At 48.2% G+C, this 27,256-nt stretch overlaps 2 long non-coding RNA genes across 2 annotated transcripts; both read left to right on the top strand.

Moving 5' to 3' along the window:
* Positions 1-364: 364 nt before the first annotated feature.
* LOC130295592 (uncharacterized) lies at positions 365-1,165 on the top strand. Its single transcript, XR_008848923.1, has 4 exons — positions 365-444; positions 701-773; positions 866-924; positions 1,016-1,165. It is a non-coding gene; the product is annotated as an uncharacterized LOC130295592 (long non-coding RNA).
* A 14,291-nt stretch (positions 1,166-15,456) lies between these two features.
* LOC130295781 (uncharacterized) lies at positions 15,457-16,257 on the top strand. The gene is made up of 4 exons (XR_008848984.1): positions 15,457-15,536; positions 15,793-15,865; positions 15,958-16,016; positions 16,108-16,257. It is a non-coding gene; the product is annotated as an uncharacterized LOC130295781 (long non-coding RNA).
* Positions 16,258-27,256: the final 10,999 nt, after the last annotated feature.

Raw genomic sequence — 27,256 nt, 5'->3', positions numbered from 1 at the left:
CCTCTATATCACTGATTCTCCTCCTGTGTGAACGCGGCTCTAGGCTGTTCTCACACACCAGTATTTGGCCATATCAGTATATGTAAGCCAAAACCAGGAGTGGGTCCAAAACATGGAAAAGGTCCAAATCTTTTCTCTGTTGGCTCCTCTTCTGATTTTGGGTAACAAATAATGAAGTAAAATACTGCAGTGTGAATCCGGCCTTAGTTCATTTGCCCCAATGTGTCTTTATTCAGCACAGTATATAACGGTATTCAGTAATTTCCCCCCCGAGTGGTGGCCAGCATGTTACCATTATAGTCTATGGACGGTTTATATAATGTAAATCACATGATGGTGGAGGGTATACAAGGCGGTGATGTCACAGATGTCGGCGGCTGCATCTATGACATCACCGCTGTCTGAGTCTTTGAGGGTTTGTGAAGGAGCGAGACAAGATGTCTGGTAAATGTTGTCTTTATTATTTTATTTGAGGGGGTTTTATTTGATGTAAAAAATCTGTATTTTGACCTTATTACCTGAGAGGGCGTGGTTTAGCGTAAAGGGGGTGGGGCAGGCATAAAATATAGTTCCAGTGTGTGCCAGTTCCAGGCTGGCATAGATACCTGTAGCTGCCATCCTGGATTTATCAAGCATTTACAATGCCAGTCTTAGTAACCCCCTGCCTGTCTAAGCATTGCTTCTCTTTTATTTCTAATAGATCTCTATGTAGCGAGTGTGTGTGCGTTCAGCGCTTTGATATGGGTGGGCTTTGCCCTATATAAAATTTATAGGTAAGTCCCTGCATTACTGCACTAGAGCGATGTGACCGTGTTCACACAAGCCTTATTGGAATAGCTTCTCATTGTTTGTTTTTCTATTTTAGAAAGAAGAGCAGCCATGCCTGGCTTAGGGACCTGGAGGCGGCGTCCGAAGATGAGCCATGTAATGAGAACTTATAATGGACCCGTCAGGTTGGGATTTTGTTCTCCATGTAATATAGAGCAGTGGATTCATGTTCTTCTTGTTTTTCTAGTGGCGTATTACCAAGAGGAGTATGAATTCTCTACATCCGTCCTGATCCTAGAGGAAGAGGAGTGAGAGGAGGACGTTATAAAATGAAGAACATCATAGAGCCTGAAGAACATCATCGGCCTATATAATAATCATAAAATATATATCTATATATCCATATATGTGTGCGCCTTTTGTCTGGCATTTTTTACCTCAAAATTTTCAATAAAAATCCTGGAATAACATGACATAATGGGAATAACACGTCCTCACACAGTTCTGTAGGGAGAAAAATATAGGGGTCCGAATATGGCAATTTAAATATGCCTTTTTTATTTTATAAAACTTTAATATTTCAAAAGCAGTAAAACATAACAACTACACAAATTGGGCAGAACTGTAATTGTACTGACATGAGTTAATATGTTATGTTTACTTTATAGTAAACAGCATAAAGTCGTGGGTTGTGGATTCCCAGTATATTTTATAAAACATTTGTGGCGTTATTACAAAAATTCAATCAGTCCCCAAAGTATGGCAAGACAGAAGATTGTCCCGGTCCTTAAAGGTGTATACCCACCAAGGACAACATCTCCAAAGATGCCACTTTAAAAAACAAACAAAAAATTTTTTTATAATTTCAAAAATGTGTTTCTTGGGCCGGATTAAAAAAAGAAAAAAATACCTATACTTGCCTAGTCCCAGTCTCCCCTCAGGTTCCGCTCGGCACCATCCGGTCCCCCAATCTTCTGTCTTCTTCCTGCTTCTGAGACAAGCGCTGGATGCAGGACCTGCTGGCACAGCCAATCACTGGTCCAGAGGTGACACTGCAGCCTGTGATTTATTGAGCCATCGCTCATCTCGGAAGCAAGAAGATAACAGAAGATTAGGGGAGCCAAACAGGAGCTGATAACAGTGATAGCAGGTTTCCTTTAACCCCCTAATGACATGGGATGTAAATGTACGTCCTGATGCGCTGGTCAGGGCCGCCATCAGGGGGGTACAACCCATACAACTGTATGGGGCCCGAATCTTCAGGAGGCCCGGACGTCCCTGGACCTTTTTTTTTTGTAAATAATTTTATTGCCTTGTCAGTGAGTGACTGCGCCTGTCACTCACTGACCGGGCCTCATTGTCCAGGGGGCCCACACATTTCATTACTTCTTTCTAGGGTGCGGGCCCCTTAAGAGTAATGGCAGGGCCAGACAGGCCAGGGGCTGATGGGAGTAGAGACGTCACGTGCCCCGCGCAGGCATGCACATCTACTCCAATCACCTTACCTGTCCCTACCTACGTCCCCGCACGATCTCCTGCAGAGACGATCCTCAGTGATAGGAGCAGCAGCCTCTGCTGCCTCACGCCGCTGCACTGATCCCCGGCGGTGGCAGGGTAGGTGAACTTGCGGGGGGGTAACACATGCAGTCGTGTTCTGGTGATGAGAGGTGCGGGGGGCGTGTTATGGGGTGACTAGAGGTGCATTGGGGGTTATGGGGGTGATGAGAGGTGCAGTTTTTTTGGGGGGGTGATAAGAGATTCAGGGGGGTGTTATGGGGGTGACAAGAGGTGAAGGGGGGTTATGTGGGGTGCTAAGAGGTGTAGGGGAGGTTATGGGGAGATAATAGGTGCAGGGGGTGCAGGGGGGTGATGAGAGGTGCAGGAGGGGTGATGAGAGGTGAAGGGGGGTGATGAGAGGTGCAGGGGGGGTGATGAGAGGTGCAGGGGTGTATGGGGATGATGAGAGGTGCAGGGGGGTTATGGGGGTGATAAGAGGTGCGGGGGTTATGGGGGTGATAAGAGGTGCGGGGGAGGGGTTATGTGGTTGATGAGAGGTGCACGGGGGTTATGGGGGTGATGAGAGGTGCAGGGGGGATTATGGGGTGATGAGAGGTGCAGGGGGCGTTATGGGGGTGATAAGAGCTGTAGGGGAGGTTATGGGGGTGCAGGGGCTGCAGGAGGGGGTGATAAGAGGTGCAGGGGGTTATGGGGGTGATAAGAAGTGCAGGGGGGTTGATGAGAGGTGCAGGGGAGTCGTGGGGGTGATTAGAGGTAAAGGGGGTGATAACAGGTACAGGAGGGTGATAAGAGGTGCAGGGGGCGTTATGGGGGTGATGAGAGGTGCAGGGGATGATGGGTGTGATAAGAGGTGCAGGGGGGGTTATGGGTGTGATGAGAGGTGCAGGGGGGGGTGATGAGAGGTGCAGGGGGGTGATGAGAGGTGTAGGGGGGTGATGAAAGGTGCAGGGGTGGTGATGAGGGGTGCAGGAGTTTATGGGGCTGATGAGAGGTGCAGGGGGGCTATGAGGGTGATAAGAGGTGCGGGGGGGGGGTTATGGGGGCGACGAGAGGTGCAGGAGGTTAAGGGGGTCATGAGAGGTGCTGGGGAGTTATGGGGGTGATAAGAGGTGCAGGGGGTGATAGGAGGTGCAGAGGGGATTATGGGGGTGATAAGAGGTGCAGGGGAGTGATAAGGGGTGCAGGGGGGTTATGGAGGTGATAGTAGGTGTAGGGTGTGCAGGGGGTGATGAAAGGTGCATGAGGGTTATGGGGGTGATGGGGGTTATAAGAGGTACAGGAGGGTGATAGGAGGTGCAGGGGGGGTTATGGGGGTGATAAGAGGTGCAGGGGAGTGATAAGAGGTGCAGGGGGATTATTGGGGGTGATAAGAGGTGCAGGGGGTGATGAGAGGTGCAGGGGGGTTATGGGTGTGATAAGAGGTGCAGGGGGTTATGGGTGTGATAAGAGGTGCAGGGGGGTTATGGGTGTGATAAGAGGTGCAGGGGAGGTGATGAGAGGTGCAGGGGGGGGTGATGAGAGGTGCAGGGGTTTATGGGGATGATGAGAGGTGCAAGGGGGGTAATGGGGTTGATAAGAGGTGCAGGGGGTTATGGGGGTGATGAGAGGTGCAGGTTTATTTGTGGGGGTTATAAGAGATGCAGGGGGTGTTATGGGGGTGACAAGAGGTGCAGGGGGGTTATGGGGGTGATGAGAGGTGCAGGGGGGTTATGAGGGTGATGAGAGGTGCAGGGGGGTTATCGGGGGTGATGAGAGGTGTAGGGGAGGTTATGGTGGTGATAAGAGGTGCAGCGGGGGTGGTGGTGGTGATGAGAAGTGCAGGGGGGTGATGGGGGTGATAAGAGGTGCAGGGGGGATTATGGGGGTATTAAGAGGTGCAGGGGGTGATGAGAGGTGCAGGGGGGTTTGGGTGTGATAAGATGTGCAGTGGGGGTAACGGGGGTGATGAGATGTGCAGGGGGTGATGAGAGGTGCAGGGGGGTGATAAGAGGTGCGGGGGGTTATGGGGGTGATGAGAGGTGCAGGTTTTTTGTGTGGGGGTGATAAGAGATGCAGGGGGCGGTGTTATGGGGGTGACAAGAGGTGCAGGGGGGTTATGGGGTGATGAGAGGTGCAGGTGGGTGATGGGGGTGATAAGAGGTGCAGGGGGAGATGAGAGGTGCAGGGGAGTTATGGGGGTGATAAGAGGTGCAGGGGGGTGATGAAAGGCACAGGAGGGTGATAAGAGGTCCAGGGGGGTTATGGGGGTGATAAGAGGTGCAGGAGGGTGATGAGAGGTGCAGGGTGGTTTGGGTGGGATAAGATCAGCAGTGGGGGTAATGGGGGTGATGAGATGTGCAGGGGGGATGAGAGATGCAGGGGGGTGATGAGAGGTGCAGGGGTTTATGAGGATGATGAGAGGTGCAGGGGGGGTTATGGGGGTGATAAGAGGTGTGGGGGGTTATGGGGGTGATGAGAGGTGCAGGACTTTGTTTGGGGGTGATAAGAGATGCAGGGGGCGGTGTTATGGGGGTGACAAGAGGTGCAGGGGGGTTATGGGGTGATGAAAGGTGCAGGGGGGGTTATGAGGGTGATGAGAGGTGCAGGGGGGGTTATGGGGGTGATAAGAGGTGTAGGGGAGGTTATAGGGGTGATAAGAGGTGCAGGGTGGTGATGGGGGTCATAAGAGGTGCAGGGGGGTGATGAGAGGTGCAGGGGAGTTATCGGGGTGATAAGAGGTGCAGGGGGGTGATGAGAGGTACAGGAGGGTGATAAGAGGTGCAGGCGGTTATGGGGGTGATAAGAGGTGCAGGGGGGTGATGAGAGGTGCAGGGTGGTTTGGGTGGGATAAGATGTGCAGTGGGGGTGATGAGATGTGCAGGGGGGATGAGAGATGCAGGGGGGTGATGAGAGGTGCAGGGGTTTATGGGGATGATGAGAGGTGCAGGGGGGGTTATGGGGGTGATAAGAGGTGCGGGGGGGTTATGGGGGTGATGAGAGGTGCAGGTTTTTTGTGTGGGGGTGATAAGAGATGTGCAGGGGGGATGAGAGATGCAGGGGAGTGATGAGAGGTGCAGGGGTTTATGGGGATGATGAGAGGTGCAGGGGGGGTTATAGGGGTGATGAGAGGTACAGGGGGGTTATGGGGGTGACAAGAGGTGCAGGGGGTTATGGGGATGATGACAGGTACAAGGGGGGTTATGGGGGTAATGAGAGGTGCAGGGGGGTTATGGGGGGAGAAGAGGTGCAGGGGGGTTATGGGGGGTGAAAAGAGGTGTAGGGAGGTTATGGGTGTGCAGGGTGGTGATGGTGATGAGAGGTGCAGGGGGGTTATGGGGGGATAAGAGGTGCGGGGGGCGTGTTATGGGGTGACAAGAGGTGCATGGGGGGTTATGGGGGTGATGAGAGGTGCAGGTTTTTTGTGTGGGGGTGATAAGAGATGCAAGGGGGTGTTATGGGGGTGACAAGAGGTGCAGGGGGATTATGGGGGTGATGAGAGGTGCAAAGGGTGCAGGGGGGTAGATGAGAGGGGCAGGGGGGTGATGAGAGGTGCAGGGTGGTTTGGGTGGGATAAGATCAGCAGTGGGGGTAATGGGGGTGATGAGATGTGCAGGGGGGATGAGAGATGCAGGGGGGTGATGAGAGGTGCAGGGGTTTATGGGGATGATGAGAGGTGCAGGGGGGGTTATGGGGGTGATAAGAGGTGTGGGGGGTTATGGGGGTGATGAGAGGTGCAGGACTTTGTTTGGGGGTGATAAGAGATGCAGGGGGCGGTGTTATGGGGGTGACAAGAGGTGCAGGGGGGTTATGGGGTGATGAAAGGTGCAGGGGGGGTTATGAGGGTGATGAGAGGTGCAGGGGGGGTTATGGGGGTGATAAGAGGTGTAGGGGAGGTTATAGGGGTGATAAGAGGTGCAGGGTGGTGATGGGGGTCATAAGAGGTGCAGGGGGGTGATGAGAGGTGCAGGGGAGTTATCGGGGTGATAAGAGGTGCAGGGGGGTGATGAGAGGTACAGGAGGGTGATAAGAGGTGCAGGCGGTTATGGGGGTGATAAGAGGTGCAGGGGGGTGATGAGAGGTGCAGGGTGGTTTGGGTGGGATAAGATGTGCAGTGGGGGTGATGAGATGTGCAGGGGGGATGAGAGATGCAGGGGGGTGATGAGAGGTGCAGGGGTTTATGGGGATGATGAGAGGTGCAGGGGGGGTTATGGGGGTGATAAGAGGTGCGGGGGGGTTATGGGGGTGATGAGAGGTGCAGGTTTTTTGTGTGGGGGTGATAAGAGATGTGCAGGGGGGATGAGAGATGCAGGGGAGTGATGAGAGGTGCAGGGGTTTATGGGGATGATGAGAGGTGCAGGGGGGGTTATAGGGGTGATGAGAGGTACAGGGGGGTTATGGGGGTGACAAGAGGTGCAGGGGGGTTATGGGGATGATGACAGGTACAAGGGGGGTTATGGGGGTAATGAGAGGTGCAGGGGGGTTATGGGGGGAGAAGAGGTGCAGGGGGGTTATGGGGGGTGAAAAGAGGTGTAGGGAGGTTATGGGTGTGCAGGGTGGTGATGGTGATGAGAGGTGCAGGGGGGTTATGGGGGGATAAGAGGTGCGGGGGGCGTGTTATGGGGTGACAAGAGGTGCATGGGGGGTTATGGGGGTGATGAGAGGTGCAGGTTTTTTGTGTGGGGGTGATAAGAGATGCAAGGGGGTGTTATGGGGGTGACAAGAGGTGCAGGGGGATTATGGGGGTGATGAGAGGTGCAAAGGGTGCAGGGGGGTAGATGAGAGGGGCAGGGGGGTGATGGGGGTGATAAGAGGTGCTGGGGAGGTGATGAGAGGTGCAGGGGAGTTATGGGGTGATAAGAGGTGCAGGGCGGTGATAAGAGGTACAGGAGGGTGATAAGAAGTGCAGGGGGGTTTTGGGGGTGATAAGAGGTGCAGGGGAGTGATAAGAGGTGCAGGAGGGGTTATGGGAGTGATGAGAGGTGCAGGGGATGATGAGAGGTGCAGGGGGGTTATGGGTGTGATAAGAGGTGCAGGGGGGTTATGGGGGTGATGAGAGGTGAGGGAGGTGATGTGAGGTGCAGGGGATGATGAGAGGTGCAGGGGGGGTTATGGGGGTGATGAGAGGTGCAGGGGGGTTATGGAGGGTGATAAGAGGTGTAGGGAGGTTATGGGAGTGCAGGGGGTGCAGGGTGGTGTTGGTGATGAGAGGTGCAGGGGGGTTATGGGGGTGATAAGAGGTGCGGGGGGCGTGTTCTGGGGTGACAAGAGGTGCATGGGGGGTTATGGGGGTGATGAGAGGTGCAGGTTTTTTGTGTGGGGGTGATAAGAGATGCAGGGGGATTATGGGGTTGATGAGAGGCTCAAGGGGGGTTATGGGGGGGTGATAAGAGGTGTAGGGGAGGTTATGGGGTTGATAAGAGGTGCAGGGGGTGCAGTGGGGGTGATGAGGGTGATAAGAGGTGCAGGGGAGTGATGAGAGGTGCATGGGGGGTTGTGGGGGTGATGAGAGGTGCAGGGGGGTGATGAGAGGTGCAGGGGGTTTATGGGGTTGATGAGAGGTGCAGGGGAGGTGATGAGAGGTGCAGGGGGGGTTATGGGTGTGATAAGAGGTGCAGGTGGTTTATGGGGTTGATGAGAGGTGCAGGGGTGTGATGAGAGGTGCGGGGGTTTATGGGGATGATGAGAGGTGCATGGGGGGTAATAGGGGTGATAAGAGGTGCGGGGGGTTATGGGGGTGATGAGAGGTGCAGTTTTTTTTGTGGGGGTGATAAGACATGCAGGGGGGTGTTATGGGGGTGACAAGAGGTGCAGGGGGGATATGGGGTGATGAGAGGTGCAGGGGGGGTTATGAGGGTGATGAGAGGTGCAGGGGGGGTTATGTGGGGTGATAAGAGGTGCAGCGCGGGGGGGGGGTGATGAGAGGTGCAGGGGGTGATGGAGGTGATAAGAGGTGCAGGGGGTGATGAGAGGTGCAGGGGAGTTATGGGGGCGATAAGAGGTGCAGGGGGTGATGAGAGGTACAGGAGGGTGATAAGAGGTGCAGGGGGGTTATGGGGGTGATGAGAGGTGCAGGGGGGTTTGGGTGTGATAAGATGTGCAGTGGGGGTAATGGGGGTGATGAGATGTACAGGGGGGTGATGAGAGGTGCAGGGGGGTGATGAGAGGTGCAGGGGTTTATGGGGATGATAAGAGGTGCAGGGGGGTTATGGGGGTGATAAGAGGTGCGGGGAGTTTATGGGGCTATGAGAGGTGCAGGTTTTTTGTGTGGGGGTGATAAGAGATGCAGGGGGCGGTGTTATGGGGGTGACAAGAGGTGCAGGGGGGGTTATAGGGTGATGAGAGGTGCAGGGGGGGTTATGAGGGTGAGGAGAGGTGCAGGGGGGGTTATGGGGGGTGATAAGAGGTGTAGGGGAGGTTATGGGGGTGATAAGAGGTGCAGGGGGGGTGATAAGAGGTGCAGGGGGGTGATGAGAGGTGCAGGGGGGTGATGAGAGGTGCAGGGGAGTTAGTGATAAGAGGTGCAGGGGGGTGATGAGAGGTACAGGAGGGTGATAAGAGGTGCAGGGGGGTTATGGGGGTAATAAGAGGTGCAGGGGGATGATGAGAGGTGCAGGGTGGTTTGGGTGTGATAAGATGTGCAGTGGAGGTAATGGGGGTTAGACATGTGCAATTTGTTTCAGAACGAATACTAAACTTAACGAATTTTCCCGTATTCGGGTGTTCGTTAAAATCCGAATGCACGAAAAAAAAATCGAAATCTTCCGAAAAAGAATACGAATATACAGTTAACGAATGCATTCGTTAAGTAACGCATAACGAATAATGCATGTTAACGAATAACGAATGCATTCGTTATCAGTAAACCGAATGTAAGGAATGAATTAGATTTTTTTTCATTGGGTTTACCTGAGGAAAACTTGCCTTCCTACACAGAGAAAACTGCAAAAAACGGTGAAAACAACAAGAATCCTAAGGTAACACCTGCTACTTATTACAAAAGAGGAGCAGCAAGTAAAACTAATGTGCATTTCGTTTAGTAACGAATGCTAAATTTAACGAATTTTACAGATATAACGAAAGATCCGAATGAATGAATGCATTCGATGTTATTAACGAATGCATCCGAAAATGAAAATAAATCTTTGCGGATGCAAAACCGAATATGATGAATGCACAGCATTCCGAATATTCACAGAACCGAAAAAAAAAAAAAAACGAAAACGAACAAAGCGAAAAAAAACTAAATTTTTGGTTCTGCACATGTCTAAAGGGGGTGATGAGATGTGCAGGGGGGGATGAGAGATGTAGGGGGTGATGAGCGGTGCAGGGGTTTATGGGGATGATGAGAGGTGCAGGGGAGGTTATGGAGGTGATAAGAGGTGCGGGGGGGTTATGGGGGTGATGAGAGGTGCAGTTTTTTTGTGTGGGGGTGATAAGAGATGCAGGGGGGTGTTATGGGGGTGACAAGAGGTTCAGGGGGGTTATGGGGATGATGACAGGTACAGGGGGGGGTTATGGGGGTAATGAGAGGTGCAGGGGGGTTATGGGGGTGATGAGAGGTACAGGGGGGGTTATGGGGGTGACAAGAGGTGCAGTGGGGTTATGGGGATGATGACAGGTACAGGGGGGGTTATGGGGGTAATGAGAGGTGCAGGGGGGTTATGGGGGTGATGAGAGGTACAGGGGGGGTTATGGGGGTGACAAGAGGTGCAGGGGGGTTATGTGGATGATGACAGGTACAGGGGGGTTATGGGGGTAATGAGAGGTGCAGGGGGGGTTATGGGGGTGATGAGAGGTGCAGGGCGGTTATGGGGGGTGATAAGAGGTGTAGGGAGGTTATGGGGGTGCAGGGTGGTGATGGTGATGAGAGGTGCAGGGGGGGTTATGGGGGGGATAAGAGGTGCGGGGGGCGTGTTATGGGGTGACAAGAGGTGCATGGGGGGTTATGGGGTGATGAGAGGTGCAGGTTTTTTGTGTGGGGTGATAAGAGATGCAGGGGGGTTTATGGGGGTGACAAGAGGTGCAGGGGGATTTTGGTTGTGATGAGAGGTGCAGGGGGGATTATGGGGGGCATAAGAGGTGTAGGGGAGGTTATGGGGGTGATAAGAGGTGCAGGGGGTGCAGGGGGGGTGATGAGAGGTGCAGGGGAGGTGATGAGTGGTGCAGGGGAGTTATGGGGGTGATAAGAGGTGCAGGGCGGTGATAAGAGGTACAGGAGGGTGATAAGAGGTGCAGGGGAGTTATGGGGGTGATAAGAGGTACAGGAGGGTGATAAGAGGTGCAGGGGAGGGATAAGAGGTGCAGGGGGGATTTTGGTTGTGATGAGAGGTGCAGGGGGGATTATGGGGGGCATAAGAGGTGTAGGGGAGGTTATGGGGGTGATAAGAGGTGCAGGGGGTGCAGGGGGGGTGATGAGAGGTGCAGGGGAGGTGATGAGTGGTGCAGGGGAGTTATGGGGGTGATAAGAGGTGCAGGGCGGTGATAAGAGGTACAGGAGGGTGATAAGAGGTGCAGGGGAGTTATGGGGGTGATAAGAGGTACAGGAGTGTGATAAGAGGTGCAGGGGAGGGATAAGAGGTGCAGGGGGGTTATGGGTGAGATAAGAGGTGCAGTGGAGTGATAAGAGGTGCAGGGGGGTTATGGGAGTGATGAGAGGTGCAGGGTGGTTATGGGTGTGATAAGAGGTGCAGGGGGGTTATAGGGGTGATGAGAGGTGCAGGGGAGGTGATGAGAGTAGCAGGGGGGTGATGAGAGGTGCGGGAGTTAATGGGGATGTTGATAGGTGCAGGGGGGGCTATGGGGGTGATGAGAGGTGCAGGGGGGGCGTGTTATGGGGTGACAAGAGGTGCATGGGGGGTTATGGGGGTGATGAGAGATGCAGGTTTTTTTGTGTGATAAGAGCTGCAGGGGGTGTGTTATGGGGGGGACAAGAGGTGCAGGGGGAATTATGGGGGTGATAAGAGTTGTAGGGAGGTTATGGGGGTGCAGGGGGTGCAGGGTGGTGATGGTGATGAGAGGTGCAGGGGGGTTATGGGTGTGATAAGAGGTGCGGGGGGCGTGTTATGGGGTGACAAGAGGTGCATTGGGGGTTATGGGGATGATGAGAGGTGCAGTTTTTTTGTGTGGGGGTGATAAGAGATGCAGGGGGTGTGTCATGGGGGTGACAAGAGGTGCAGGGGGGATTATGGGGGTGATGAGAGGTTCAGGGGGGTTATGGGGAGGTGATAAGAGGTGTAGGGGAGGTGTGGGTTTGATAAGAGGTGCAGGGGGTGATGAGAGGTGCAGGGGGGTGACAGGGGTGATAAGAGATGCAGGGGAGGTGATGAGAGGTGCAGGGGAGTTATGGGGGTGATAAGAGGTGCAGGGCGGTGATAAGAGGTACAGGAGGGTGATAAGAGGTGCAGGGGAGTGATGAGAGGTGCAGGGGGGTGCTGGGGGTGATAAGAGGTGCAGGGCGGCGATAAGAGGTACAGGAGGGTGATAAGAGGTGCAGGGGGGTTATGGGGGTGATAAGAGGTGCATGGGGGGTTATGGAGGTGATGAGAGGTGCAGGGGGATGATGAGAGGTGCAGGGGGGTTATGGGTGTGATAAGAGGTGAAGGGGGGGGTTATGGGGTTGATTGGGGGGTTAAGGTGCAGGGGAGGTGATGAGAGGTGCAGGGGGGGTGATGAGAGGTGCGGGGGTTTATGCAGATGATGAGAGGTGCAAGGGGGGTAATGGGGGTGATAAGAGGTGCGGGGGGTTACGGGGGTGATGAGAGGTGCAGGTTTTTTTTGTGGGGGTGATAAGAGATGCAGGGGGTGTTATGGGGGTGACAAGAGGTGCAGGGGGGGTTATAGGGGTGATGAGAGGTGCAGGGGGGTAATGGGGGTGATAAGAGGTGCGGGGGGTTATGGGGGTGATGAGAGGTGCAGGTTTTTTTTGTGGGGGTGATAAGAGATGCAGGGGGTGTTATGGGGGTGACAAGAGGTGCAGGGGGGGTTATGGGGGTGATGAGAGGTGCAGGGGGGGTGATGAGAGGTGCAGGGGGTGATGAAAGGTGCAGGTGGGTGATGAGAGGTGCAGGTTTTATGGGGATGATGAGAGATGCAGGGGGGGTTATGGGGGTGATAAGAGGAGCGGGGGGGTTATGGGGGTGATGAGAGGTGCAGTTGGTTATCGGGGTGATGAGAGGTGCAGGGGGCAGGTAATAGGGGTGATGAGAGGTGCAGAGGGGGTTATGGGGTTGATGAGAAGAGGTGTTGGCGGGTTATGGGGTTCATATGAGGAGAGGTGCGGGGGGGTTATAGTAGTGATGAGGAGAGGTGCTGGGGGGGGGGTTACAGCAGTGATGATTAGAGGTGCGAGGAGGTTATAGTAGTGATGAGGAGAGGTGCGGGGGAGGGGTTATAGTAGTGATGAGGAGAGGTGCTGGGGGGGTTATAGTAGTGATGAGGAGAGGTGCAGGGGGGCGGTTGGGTTTGAGCTGTGGGGGCCCAGGCCTTGAGCTGTGTAAGGGGCCCCAAAATTTCTTATGGCAGCCCTGGCGCTGGTACTTAATGCTCTAGGACATACATTTATGTCCTGTACATGAAGGGAGCACAGGAGCTGCGCTCTCCTCATGCATGGCTGGTCCTGGCTGCTATCAATAGCCGGGCACCTGCCGGTAATGGCAGAAATCAGAGATCGCGCTGATGTCCACCTTTTAACCTCTGAGATACTGTGGTTATTGAAAGAGCTTTATTGATCGTTCAGTCATTACAAGTCATACAATAAATTTCAATCACACAAAGCATGAAAGTACAATACACAGCAAAGGTTCCCTAAGCTCCACATCACACGGCATGTTACTCTTACACTCCACTCAACTGTGTAAGATAAAAAACCACCAGAAATCGACAACTGCGGCAGCGGCGATGGCTCATCTGATTACCCACCACACGACCGCAGGGATCAGATGAGTCAAGATGGCTGATGGAGGTCTCCTTACCTACCTGTGGACGATCTAAGGGTCTTTCCCCTGTCTGCCTTCTAGCAGACCAGAGAAGTAGATTGCCAATAATACTGATCAGTGCTATGCTTATGCATAGCACTGATTCATATTAGCAATTTAATTGCTATAAATAGTGGGGACCAAGCAACTCCCCTCTCACCGCAATAAAAATGTAGATCGTCCCTTTTTCCCATTTTACCCCCCCAAAAAAAATTTTTTAATGAATAAACCTTATTAGTATCAGCATGTATAGATGTCTGAACTATCAAAATATAACGTTAGTAATCCTGCACAGTTGTAAACATTAAAAACAAAAGTCAAAAATTGCTGCTTTTTGTTCACATCACATTCCAAAAATAATTAATAAAAGTGATGAAAAAGTCACATATACGCAAAAGTTGTCAGTTGTCAGTCCCGGCCACCGCAGAAAAGAAGAAACCACGGATGGCCAGGTGAGTGTGTCTGTAAGTGTATCTATCTGTAGTGTGTGTGTAAGTGTGTTTCGGTCGGTCAGGCGGGGAGTAAGTGTGCTGTCTAACCTTATGTTGGGAAACTATGCTGTCTACCTAATGTGAGGGAACTATGCTCTCTACCTAATGTGGGGGAACACTGATGTCTACCTAATGTGGGGGAACACTGATATCTACCTAATGTGAGGATACTATGCTGTCTACCTAATGTGGGGAAACTATGCTGTCGGGGGAGGTGGGGATGGGGTACTAAGATTGACTGTGTGATTGCGTGTGTGCGTGTGTGTGTGTGGGGGGGGGAACCAAAAAATCTAAATTAAAGACTGCCCTGCACCTAACACAAGCACAAGTAGGACCCATGTTAGTGTTATCCAATCTAATATGTGGCAGGAGGCCTGATAATAACCTGTGTTAGTGTACAGCGCATGCGCTGCCTCCGGGAGTACCCAAGAAGCGGCGCATGCACCATACACTAACATGGGGTGCAAGAGCAGGGAGGGGGGTTATGAATATTGATTAGCAGGGCCTGCCCGGTGGTGAAGATGAAGTCAGCATTCCCCTAGCTTGGTTCGGAGCTCCGCCCATGCCCCAAAGCTCTCATTTGCATAAAAAGAAAAAGGCGAACTGCGTTGGAACCGCTGGGCGAATCTGGATGCCGTGAGTATTGTTTTGATCAGCATCACCCGCACTACAGGCCTGTGTGACAGGTTTAGTGCAGGTGATATTCCTGCCAGAGTTCCTTTAAAATTGATCTATTCTTACCCATATAACACTTTTTGGGGGGGCTGCATGAGGGGCTCATTATTTGCATCATGATCTGCAATTTTTATCAATAACTTTTGTTTCATTGGGACCTTTTGATCACTTTTTATTAGTTTTTCCTGACTAGTGATGTGATAATGATCAGCAATTCTGGTGTTTGGTTAATTTTACGTTTATGCCGTTCACCGCACGGAATCGTAAAAAGCTAGAGAAGAAACAGGAAGAAAGATTGGTAAGTACAACTTACACTATACAGCCACCGCTATAGATGACAACCAATCAGATCACTTCTTTCATTTTTCAGAGGTTTCTTTAAAAACTAAAGAAGGAATCTGATTGGTTGCTATGGGCAACTCAGCATGTATTCCTCTGGACAGGTTTAGATAAATCTCCCCCAGAGTGACCACATTTCTTCCCATAGTCAGTCCGCAAAATATTATGGAGCAGATTTATCAAAACCTGTGTAGAGGTAGGGTGGAGCAGTTGCCCATAGCAACCAATCAGGGTGCTTTTTTTATTTCCCAGTGGCCTTTTTCAAAATGAAAGGAGCAATCTGATTGGTTGCTATGGGCAACTGCACCACTCTGCCTCTACACAAGTTTTGATAAATCTCCCTCTATATCACTGATTCTCCTCCTGTGTGAACGCGGCTCTAGGCTGTTCTCAAACACCAGTACTTGGCCATATCAGTCTATGTAAGCCAAAACCAGGAGTGGGTCCGAAACATGGAAAAGGTCCAAATCTTTTCTCTGTTGGCTCCTCTTCTGATTTTGGGTAGCAAATAATGTAAGGTAAAATACTGCAGTGTGAATCCGGTTTTAGTTCATTTGCCCCAATGTGTCTTTATTCAGCACAGTATATAACGGTATTCAGTAAGTCCCCCCCCCCCCCCCCAGTGGAGGCCAGCATGTTACCATTATAGTCTATGGACGGTTTATATAATGTAAATCACATGATGGTAGAGGGTATACAAGGCGGTGATGTCACAGATGTCGGCGGCTGCATCTATGACATCACCGCTGTCTGAGTCTTTGAGGGTTTGTGAAGGAGCGAGACAAGATGTCTGGTAAGTGTTGTCTTTAGTATATTATTTGAGGGGGATTTATTTGATGTAAAAAATCAGTATTTTGACCTTATTACCTGAGGGGGCGTGGTTTAGCGTAAAGGGGGTGGGGCAGCCATAAAATATAGTTCCAGTGTGTGCCAGTTCCAGGCTGGCATAGATACCTGTGGCTGCCATCCTGGATTTATCAAGCATTTACAATGCCAGTCTTAGTAACCCCCTGCCTGTCTAAGCATTGCTTCTCTTTTATTTCTAATAGATCTCTATGTAGCGAGTGTGTGTGCGTTCAGCGCTTTGATATGGGTGGGCTTTGCCCTATATAAAATTTATAGGTAAGTCCCTGCATTACTGCACTAGAGCGACGTGACCGTGTTCACACAAGCCTTATTGGAATAGCTTCTCATTGTTAGTTTTTCTATTTTAGAAAGAAGAGCAGCCATGCCTGGCTTAGGGACCTGGAGGCGGCGTCCGAAGATGAGCCATGTAATGAGAACTTATAATGGACCCGTCAGGTTGGGATTTTGTTCTCCATGTAATATAGAGCAGTGGATTCATGTTCTTCTTGTTTTTCTAGTGGCGTATTACCAAGAGGAGTATGAATTCTCTACATCCGTCCTGATCCTAGAGGAAGAGGAGTGAGAGGAGGACGTTATAAAATGAAGAACATCATAGAGCCTGAAGAACATCATCGGCCTATATAATAATCATAAAATATATATCTATATATCCATATATGTGTGCGCCTTTTTTCTGGCATTTTTACCTCAAATTTTTCAATAAAAATCCTGGAATAACATGACATAATGGGAATAACACGTCCTCACACAGTTCTGTAGGTAGAAAAATATAGGGGTCTGAATATGGCAATTTAATTTCTTTTCATTTTATAAAACTTTAAAGGGTACCTCTCATCAAAAAAACTTTTGATATATTATAGATTAATGTATGCAGAATAACTTTACTATTGCATGTTATTAAAAAATATGCTTCTTTCTATCTAATTTTCCACTTTGAAGAAATGACCACTAGGGGTCTCCCTACCAGTCCTGGCAGCAAGCATTTCAGACTCATGCTGGAGTCCTAAACACTACGAGCTGCCAGTCTGCTTTGTTCACAAAGGAGAACATTCAGAGCTGCCAGCCTGCTTTGTTCACAGCCTGTTTGGCTGTGAACAAAGCAGGCTGGCTACTCTGAGTGTTTAGGACTCCAGCATGAGTCAGAAATGCTTGATGACAGGACTGATCTGGAAAAATACAATAGAAAGAAGCATATTTTTTAATAACATGCTATTGGAAAGTTATTCAACATTCATTAATCTAAAATATATCAAAAGTTTATTTGATGAGAGGTACCCTTTAATATTTCAAAAGCAGTAAAACATAACAACTACACAAATTGGGCAGAACTGTAATTGTACTGACATGAGTTAATATGTTAGGTTTACTTTATAGTAAACAGCATAAAGTCGTGGGTTGTGGATTCCCAGTATATTTTATAAAAAATTAATGGTGTTATTACAAAAATTCAATCAGTCCCCAAAGTATGGCAAGACAGAAGGTTGTCCCGGTCCTTAAAGGGGTATCCCCACCAAGGACAACATCTGCAAAGATGGCACTTTAAAAAAAATAATAAATAAACATTGTGTTTCTGGGGCCGGATAAAAAAAAAAAAAAAAAAAAAAAAATATACTTGCCTAGTCCCAGTCTCCCCTCAGGTTCTACTCGGCACCATCCCGTCCCCCAATCTTCTGTCTTCTTCCTGCTTCTGAGACAAGCGCTGGATGCAGGACCTGCTGGCACAGCCAATCACTGGCACCAGATATCCCTACAAGGTTGGCAGTATGTAAAATCTTTGCCCCAGCAAGTCTAGTATTGGTGAAAAGGCCTCTTTTCAAGTCATTTGGATAATTTAATTTGTCCCTTCAAATGTAGATTCACACTAAAACAGATCCATAGAAACTTATCTCTGGATTTTATGCTGTTGTCCAGAGTCATGGGTCTAATGTCCAGACATTAAGGGCAGGTGTCTCTAATAAAGTGGCCATTCATTTATAGCTGATTTCATGATCAAATGGTTGTTCAGTGCCTTTACATTGTTTTCTTCTATTTTGTGAGTGCATCCAAGTCATGAACAGTGAACACATGACCTTTGAATTCTGTATTAAAGTGTCACGAAGCAAACATGAAGAAGAAATTTAGTATAGTAGTAAAGATACGCATGGCTTGGTCATTGGAGCTCCACCTTACACCCTGTAATGAATTCACTCAATAGAGTCCCTTCCTTATCGCAGAAGGGTGCAGAGGCCAGTCGATGAAAAGAAATACACATTAAATGATTGAATTAAAACTCTCATCAAGATAATCACAAATGGGGGAGATTTGACATCTCCTTTGGCTCTGTTGATGAATTTAATAAAGAACTAATCACAGATCATTAGAGGGCTTTTGTGTGGGGTGCACATAGTTACTAGATTGAATTCTGAATGTAATGCATTTGGTTTCTGGGTCTGTACAAAGAGCACAGGCAAGGTCTCATCCTAGTAGACATAAATAATAAAGGCGCAGAGTAACAAAACCAACATTTATTTGGAAATGAACCCATGTCATGCTGTAATTTAGCTCCTCACGATAAGGTTAAAGGCACACCAACCTAATATTTTCAGCTTTTCCATGTGGCAGCATTACACTACTATTATAGCTTGTACACTTGTAAGAAAAACATTGGCAGCGATGCCATCCTTCTCTTACCCATTGTTACACAGTTAGGGCTCACGCATATAGTTATATTTTGGGTCCACGTTGTACAGATCTGAAATACAATAACCATGGACTGCAACAAACTTATACTGTTCCCCTGTGTGCATACAGTTGTTGTTGTTGTTTTTTCAAAAATTTGCAGCATCATACGTCTGTTGTTGTTGTTTTTTTTCTTTTCTTTTTTTTATAGAATTGTTTAAAGTTTAATTTTATTTAAGAAAATACAATGTGAATGAACAGAAATTGAAACCAATATTTTGGGTGACCATCCTTTGCATCAATTCTCCTAGGAGAATTGCAAAAAGTCAAGAATTCTGTAGCATTGTAGATGATTAACCAGTTATACCAAATAGGTGATAATCATTTTCCTGTGTAGGTTTAAGTAGAGGAGGAGATTTAGTAATATCTGCGTTTTCATATTCGGGTCCTATGTAACTCGTTCCTTGTTCACTGTGCTAGATTTATTGAGCAGCCTCAATTCTGCTGGGTTTACTGTGTGTCAACTGCCAAGCACAGAAATCAAAGCCAGCCAGAAGCTGCAGTACATTCATGTGGAAATTTAGGACTGTGCGCAGGCATAAATTGTGATAAATGTATTGTGTTGGCCACATCCCCTAAGCGTGAAGCCACTCCCCTTCATGCCCCCTTGTCATGAGTGGGGCTTTGCGTCTTTTTAAACAGTCTGTGTCTGACATGCAGATTGTAAAATCCTCCCATAGTCTTTAACTGAAAACAACTGTGTAGGTGTAAGTGAGGGAGGAACAGCCAAACTCTGCTACGAATGTGAGGCTGTGGAATACAGTTTTATGTGACAGGTCATACACCAAGATTTCAAGATTTTCTGTTAACTAAGAAACAGGGAATGTGAGAGATTTATCAAAACCTGTTCATAGGAAAAGTTGCTGAGTTGTCCATAGCAACCAATCAGATTGCTTCTTTCATTTTTAAAAAAGACCTCTGAAAAATGAAAGACGTGTTTTGATTGGTTGCTATGGGCAACTCAGCAAATTTCCTCTAGGTTTTGATAAATCTGCTCCTATAAGGGGATTTATCATTTCCTGCACCAATGCAGAATGGCAACATTCCTAATTTTTTTTTTTTTGCACTGGCCATGTTCTGTATCGGAGCAAGGAATCGGAGCACCATTCAGCCCATCTAGTCTGCTCGATTTTCTGAATATTATCAATAGTCCCTGACCCTATTGTATATGAAGGATAGCCTTATGCCTATCCCATGCGTACTTGAACTCCTTTACTGTATTTGCAGCTACCACTTCTGCAGGAAGGCTATTCCATGCATCCACTACTCTCTCAGTAATGTAATAATTACTCATATCACTTGTACACCTTTGCACCTCTAATGTAAGACTGTATTTTCTTGCATTAAAGCATTTTTTAAGGAATCACACAAAAACGGGAAATTTCGGGACATGGAAACTTACTGCAGCAAAAGAAAGATACCTCATACTTCCCATCGAATGTGGAAGATGTCCAGCAATACCATCAGTTCAGAATTTAATAAAACTAGTGGGACCCAGGTACACACAGCTACTGTTCAGAAAAGTCCAGCCAGATGTGGTCTTCATAGTAGAATTGGTTACTACCCCACATTTGTATGCCTCTCCATAAGAGTCTTGACTTGAGCCATATTTGCTGGAAATTTACATTATTGCAGACATATCTTATTTACCAAACAATGACACTTCAGATGGTATAACAGTAGTGTCAAATATTTGCCAATTCATGGCTTGTTTCTACACATTTATTATATCTCTACTCCATTTTTCAGTGATGTGGCTCCTGACCATTATTCAAAGAGAAAGCAGGTATTTCCATCTCCCAAAGTTATAGCAAGCATTCTGGTGTCGATCTAAACACAAAGAGTGCTTAAAAATGGTCAGATGCTCAATAAAGAAAAAAATGCAGCAATGGCCATGTATGTGTGCAAGCTCCATTCATTAGAGGTCAGAAGTCTGCCTCATTCTTGATTGGTAGAAGTCCCAACTTGTTATCGCCTATACTGTGGATAGGCCATAACTTTGTGAGAGGAGAATACCCTTTTAAAAGTGGCTTGCAAGTTTCATAAAGGGACCTCTGATCTAGAGGAAGGGAAAATAAACTCTTATAGGCCTCTCCTCATCTTTTTAAGGAGAACTTGCACAGTTGGTGGCTGACTAAATACTTTTTTGCCCCACTGTATGTTCTTCTAAAGCTTGCTCACTTACTGTGAGCTTTTTCGGCTGCAGGGGGGCGTTACCCGGCAGGCGTGACATCATCTGAAGCCTGCCGAGTAATGCTTCTGCCCTTCCCTGTTCTATGCTGCACTCGGGCTCGAGAGTGCGCATAGAACAGGCAGCCAATCACGGCAGGCAGGCTCTCATTCCCCTCCTCTCTGTTATGCACAGCACAAGGCATGCAGAGAGGTGGGAGATGGGAATGGGGGGAGAGAAAATGTTGAGTATGCTGCGCTCGGGAGGGGGGGTGTATGCTGCGCTGGGAGAGTCGGGGGGGGGGGGCTGCCTGCCGATGCACAATTTAACAGGCACAGTGTCCAATGTAGAAGGCACAGCAGCCATCCTTCCTGCCATGCACAGGGTGTGTGTGGCAGTGTTCAGTGTAGCATGAACAGCGCTTGCTTCCGCCTTTCTGATTGACAGGCAGGGAGCTGCGCTGTGCACTTCAGTGTTCCAGCTGAACTCTGGGCCTTCACCTTCTCTGCTCTCTGTCCCCTCCTCTGTTCTTGGCGCGTGCACATCTGCCCCCTAGGGCTCTGGTTCCGGTTCAGCTTCCGGTATTCTAGCGGACACTAGTTCGGGACTAGAACAGGGTGAGTGTGATGTGTACCCTGTCCCGGAAGGGGTACTGACCTCAGACGCAGTCCTTCAGGCCAATAGCAAGGGCTGAGAAGATTCCAGCAGCAGCCGCTGCTACTTGCTGTGGGCTTGTTTCATGTAGCTGCTCACATGCGCGCTACATCTTGCTACTCCTTCTCTCCTCACAAGACGAATCTCAAGAGCAGAGTCTTGCTACAGGCTTTATAGCAGGCTCCCCCAAAATGGCCGCCAGGCGGAAGTACGCAATCCGTGCAGCCTCTTTAACCCTCCGCTGTGTAACAAGGGGGCGGTTCTTTGAGTTCCACTTAGGTTTTGGAACAGCAGTTTGGTTCCTTGCACGCTTTGTGCTTGCTGAGTTAACCCTGCTGGGGCGGTTCGGAAGCTGTGGCGCAGCATGAATTTGTTGCACTGCTTACACATTCTTGAGATGTTGAAACACACAATCTTTGACAATCTTCACACAATTTCTGGCTGTGAATAAGGTGCTCCCCCTCTATATTGTAAGCACCAGGCAACATGAAGCAAAGTCCTGTACAATTTTCTGGCACATTAGTTGTTGCACGCTCTGTGCAGTTTCTGGACACATAGGGGGTTTAGAAGGCACACACCCGTATCCTGTTCTTGCATGCCAAAAGAAAATTGTGGCGGCCACTTGGTGTTAGTAGGATGTACCTTGAATACTTTGTGACGCCAGGGCACCGTTTAGCTATGGCCCGAAAGAATGAAGCAGTCTTCCTGGGCCAGACATGATTAGTCAATACATACAACGACAAAGGTTACAGTTAACTGCTTTTACTGAGCTTGTGAAGTTGGTAAAACACAAACAGCTGGCCTTAGTGTGACAGTGCAGTGTACCCCTTGAAAGCCTTGTTGCCATTCTGAGACTTGTGGTGCCTTTCACCGGACAGAATTGTAGGATTTGAGGCTCTGGTAGTTAGGGTCCTTCCAAGGCACTGTAACTGATTCAGCAGGGACCTGTAGTTCTCCTGCGAGTAACACTTGTAAGATGATCAGGGATAAAACTGAAAGTGGCCTCAGCTTAGGAGACACAACACAGCACACACCTGAGCTTAGCTGTGCTTAGGAACATGGATGGTGTTAGACTGACTAACTAATACAGAGGGAACTTTTGGGGTCTCATTGGCTCACATGGTAACATGGGGGTTGCTGCTCACAATTTTTAAAGGCACAGTGATACAATAAACTGACATATATAGAACAACAATCAAATTAATTGACAAAAAATATATTATTTTATATTACATTATAGACATTATTTATACTATAAAGGAACTCTAGTGGGCCCATCACTATGTGCTGCCAGGCTGCCCAGGACAGCCACTTGTGCTGGGACACCACATCTCTTCCTACACACAATAGAGAGAGATATGCCATTGTCATGCAGTTGCCAGGACTGCATCCCGTGACTACTCAGGTCCCAGATGCATTGCCTGCTTGCACCAGTTATGCTACCTGGGGTTTGTGCAGTATTAAACCAATGGCAACTAATGACAAAACTAATGACAAGTCCCCTTTAAAGTCAATGAAAAAAATACAGTAATGTAGTAAAATATGCAACTAAACCATTAAAGGAGATGTCCGGTGCTCACTTTTCTTATTTTATCTGTTCCGGGCTGAAAAAGAAAAGAAAACAAATTTTCTCTTACCTGCCTAGGCTCCCCCGGTGCTTCAGTACAGGTGTTCATTCCCCGGGCTGTATTCTTCTTACTTCCTGTTAGCCCGGCACGTCACACGGAGCTTCAACCTATCACCGGCCGCAGCGATGTCCCACCTCGGCCAGTAATAGGCTGAAGCTCCGTGTGACGTGCCGGGCTAACAGGAAGTAAGAAGAATACAGCCCGGGGACCGAACGCCTGTACCGGAGCACCGGGGGAGCGTAGGCAGGCCAGAGAAAGCTTATTTTCTTTTTTTTTGCAGACCGGAATGGATACAATAAGAAAAGTGAGCACCAGACATGTCCTTTAAGGACATAAAATCTGTGCAGTTGTTGAATGTTCTCTATGGGGGAGAACATTCAGTGTGAGGTAGAAATCATTTAAACCATGTCAGTGCTTTCTATGTTTTGCATGTCTGTGCAAAATTTATCAACCGTGCGTAACTTGTTTTTTGCTCAAACATAGAAATTCCTTCATGTTTCTACCATCTGACACATTGGTACCTGCACTCCTCGGTGTTCTATATATTTGTGCAAAATCTGCTGCCTTTGTGCAAAGTTTTAATATCTAAACAAAAAAATGCGCAATAGTAAATTAGTGTGTAAAGCATTTTTCTTTCTACGGTACATGAGCACGTAGAGAACATCGAAAAATATTTTACCAAAAAAGACGCACAAAAAAGATGCAATGAAAGTCAGTGCGCAAATTTGTGCGCAAAAAAATACACAAGAAAAATTGGTAAACTCAATGATAATTGTCCCCGTATGAGTTTATTATATTTGGTCTTATTTGTCATAGGAGTTTATTGGCCCTGGTCCTTCACAAATGTTAAAAAAAAATACACATTATTAGTGCTCTTATAAACCAAATAAAGACATTGACCCCAGCTATGATACAGTGACATTATTTTACTTCATTTAATAAACTCTCTCATGTAGTGTTTTTATGAATCTTTTACATCAAATACTAATCCTGCAAATAAATGTTTTCTATAAAGAGATGCTTGATATCCATCAGAAGTATTCCACTTTATATGTAATACACTCACAATGGAGTACACTTCAACACAGGTTCAACAGACTCTCATTTAAAGACATATCAGACAAAAGGTAGAGCATTATTGACAAAGGAAAGTCAGTGCTCTATATGTACTGAAATAATTTCATATATACAGAGGTAATCTCTTTAAGGGTCAACAAACCGAAAGAAGACCTAAAGCCAGACTTATCGGTTGTGAGAAAAATGCAATAAATGACAGCAAAATTCTTTTCTCCAATACACATCATTAGTGAATCCAATGACTTAAAGGGGTACTCCAAAGGATAGGGGATAAAATGTCTGATCTCTGTGCAGCACCCGGCATTCATTTTGAATGCTGGGTGCGGGCGGTGGGGGTCGTGATGTCACACCACACACCCTCAATGCAAGTCTATGGGAGAGGGCGTGGTGGCCACCAAGCCCCCACCCATAGACTTGCATTGAGGGGGATGGTGTGATGTCACTAGGGGCATGGCCGTGACGACACGACCCCCGCCACCCGCTCCAAGCGTTCGGAACAAAATGTTCCAAACGCTGGGTCAGCTAAGTACCCCTTTAAGCAGGAAGAGACCAAAATCTGATGATTCTCTTCTTGGGTTGGAGACTTGGGTTCAGATCTGGCCAAGAATAAGGGTGAACAAACCAATTCTCCTGTTTTGTGTTATAATTGAGATAGCAGTCCATAGAATACAGAGGAAGAATCGATTCACCTTTTGCTTTCATAAATTCCCCAGAAGTGAGTCCCAATCCTATTTAAAAAATTTTTTTTTAAATCTGCAATAGATCCCAATGGAAAGCAAATTGGTGAAATGCAAATCAGGCAAAAGTTTTCCTCATCTACTGACAAATGCCTAGACTTTACTTTATAAAGAACATTATTTATCAGCTTTCCTTGTGATAAATAGAGTTGAGTGATTTTACACTAAATTGAAATAAAAAAGAGAACAAGGATGCGCTCCGTAGTGTGACACCGAGAGATAAAATAGGTAACGCACTGTGTGAATTGCGCTTACCAAAGGAGGTTGTACTACGTCCAAGTACAACCATGGATAAAGGTGCAATACAGGGCGGTCTCTGCAGCTACTCCACGCTGATAAAATCCGTATAAAACCAATTTCTCCAAGCAACAGGGCGGGATGAACAGGAGCGCTGAGACAAGGTACTAAGGTAAAAAGATTTATTTCCCACAATGCAACGCAGCGTTTCGCGGTGACCCGCTTCCTCAGGCATATCATCAGATATGCCTGAGGAAGCGGGTCACCGTGAAACGCTGCGTTGCATTGTGGGAAATAAATATTTTTACCTTAGTACCTGGTCTCAGCCCTCCTGTTCATCCCGCCCTGTTGCTTGGAGAAATTGGTTTTACTTACACTAAATTGGCTTATAGCGAACCTCGTGGCTTGGCCGATTACTTTAGTTTGCATAAATTAGTTCAGCTTTTCAAAGGCTCCAGTTGCCTCGAAAAGGTGGATACAGTCCTAGGAGACCTAAGACTGTCATCCCAGACTTTTCCAGGTAACCAGAGCCCTTGAAAAGCTGAACTAATTCATGCAGACTAAAGTAATTGTCACGATGCCGGCTGGCAGGAGGTGGATCCTCTGTGCCAGAGAGGGATTGGCGTGGACCGTGCTAGTGGACCGGTTCTAAGCTACTACTGGTGTTCACCAGAGCCCGCCGCAAAGCGGGATGGTCTTGCTGCGGCGGTAGTAACCAGGTCGTATCCACTAGCAACGGCTCAACCTCTCTGACTGCTGAAGATAGGCGCGGTACAAGGGAGTAGACAAAAGTAAGGTCGGACGTAGCAGAAGGTCGGGGCAGGCAGCAAGGATCATAGTCAGGGGCAACGGCAGAAGGTCTGGAACACAGGCTAGGAATAGTGTTGAGCGGCATAGGCCATATTCGAATTCGCGAATATTCGCGAATATATGGACGAATATTCGTCATATATTCGCGAATATTCGCATATTCGTTATGTCCTAGTTTTATTTTCGCATACGCGAATATTCGTGTATGCGATAATTCGCGAATGCGAAAATTAACATAAGTGAATATTGGCATATGCAAAATTAACACGTGCGAAAATTCGCATATGCTAATTTTCGCATATGCGAATTGTCGCACGCCAGTCTCACATAGTAGTATTACAGTCTTCTTTACACCACACAAGCTGGAAGCAGAGAGGGATGATCACTGTGATGTGTACTGTGAAGAAAAAAAAAAAGAAAAAAAAAAAGAAAAAAAAATAAATATTCGTAATTACGAATATATAGCGCTATATTCGCGAAATTCGCGAATTCGCGAATATGCGATATTCGCGAATAATATTCGAATTGCGAATATTCGCGAGCAACACTAGCTAGGAACACACAAGGGAACGCTTTCACTAGGCACAAGGGCAACAAGATCCGGCGAGGGAGTGCAGGGGAAGTGAGGTATACATAGGGAGTGCACAGGTGAAGACACTAATTGGAACCACTGCGCCAATCAGTGGCGCAGTGGCCCTTTAAATCGCAGAGACCCGGCGCGCGCGCGCCCTAGGGAGCGGGGCCGCGCGCGCCGGGACAGGACCGAGGGAGAGCGAGTCAGGTACGGAAGCCGGGGTGCGCATCGCGAGCGGGCGCCACCCGCATCGCGAATCGCATCCCGGCTGGAGGTGGTATCGCAGCGCACCCGGTCAGAGGATCTGACCGGGGCGCTGCCGTAGCGAGGATGTTGCGAGCGCTCCGGGGAGGAGCGGGGACCCGGAGCGCTCGGCGTAACAGTAATCAATGGCCGAGCTGCGAGATTCTCTACAGGCCAATTTACTCTAAGTTTGCTCAACTCTAATTAAAAGATTAGATCTCCCTGTGTATTATGCAGCCTAGCTAAAGGAGGAGGACACAGCTGCATGTAAAAGCATGAACTGCTAGAGGGGGACACAGCTGCTTGTAAATGGTTAATCTTGTAGAGGAAAAGGAGTATTTTAGTGCCTACATACAGGAGCAGAAGATACAGCACACTAAAAGCTGCAACAGTTTTTACCTCTGTTACTGCTTCTTCCAGCCTCATATTTTATAATAAATATAGATGAGAGAAGCATAAAAATGTACAAGGTCAGGATTAGGTACTGAGTAACATATTATTATTTTTTTTAAATTTATTTATTTGTGGGATTTAAGACTCCTGGAAGAAGGACTTCCGTCTGAAACGGTCGTAAGGGTGGACTTCTCCTGGCTGCATCTGTGCTCTCTACATGTGGGTATCTGTTCGTTTGCACCATAGCAGGGCTTTGTATAGCACTCTCTAGTCATTATATGCACTTGCTATTTATTGTAATGCCTGGTGAACCTGCGAATAACTGCTCTATTTTTCACTTTTGTGCTATGATGTACATGCCCTTACAGATGGGATTTGCACTACTGTTTAATACCTCTTGCCCAG

The sequence above is a fragment of the Hyla sarda genome, chromosome 11, assembly GCF_029499605.1.
Source record: "Hyla sarda isolate aHylSar1 chromosome 11, aHylSar1.hap1, whole genome shotgun sequence".
Taxonomy (NCBI): Eukaryota; Metazoa; Chordata; class Amphibia; order Anura; family Hylidae; genus Hyla; species Hyla sarda.
Note: the sequence above shows the minus strand (reverse complement) of the source record. Positions and strands in the feature narration are given on the sequence as shown.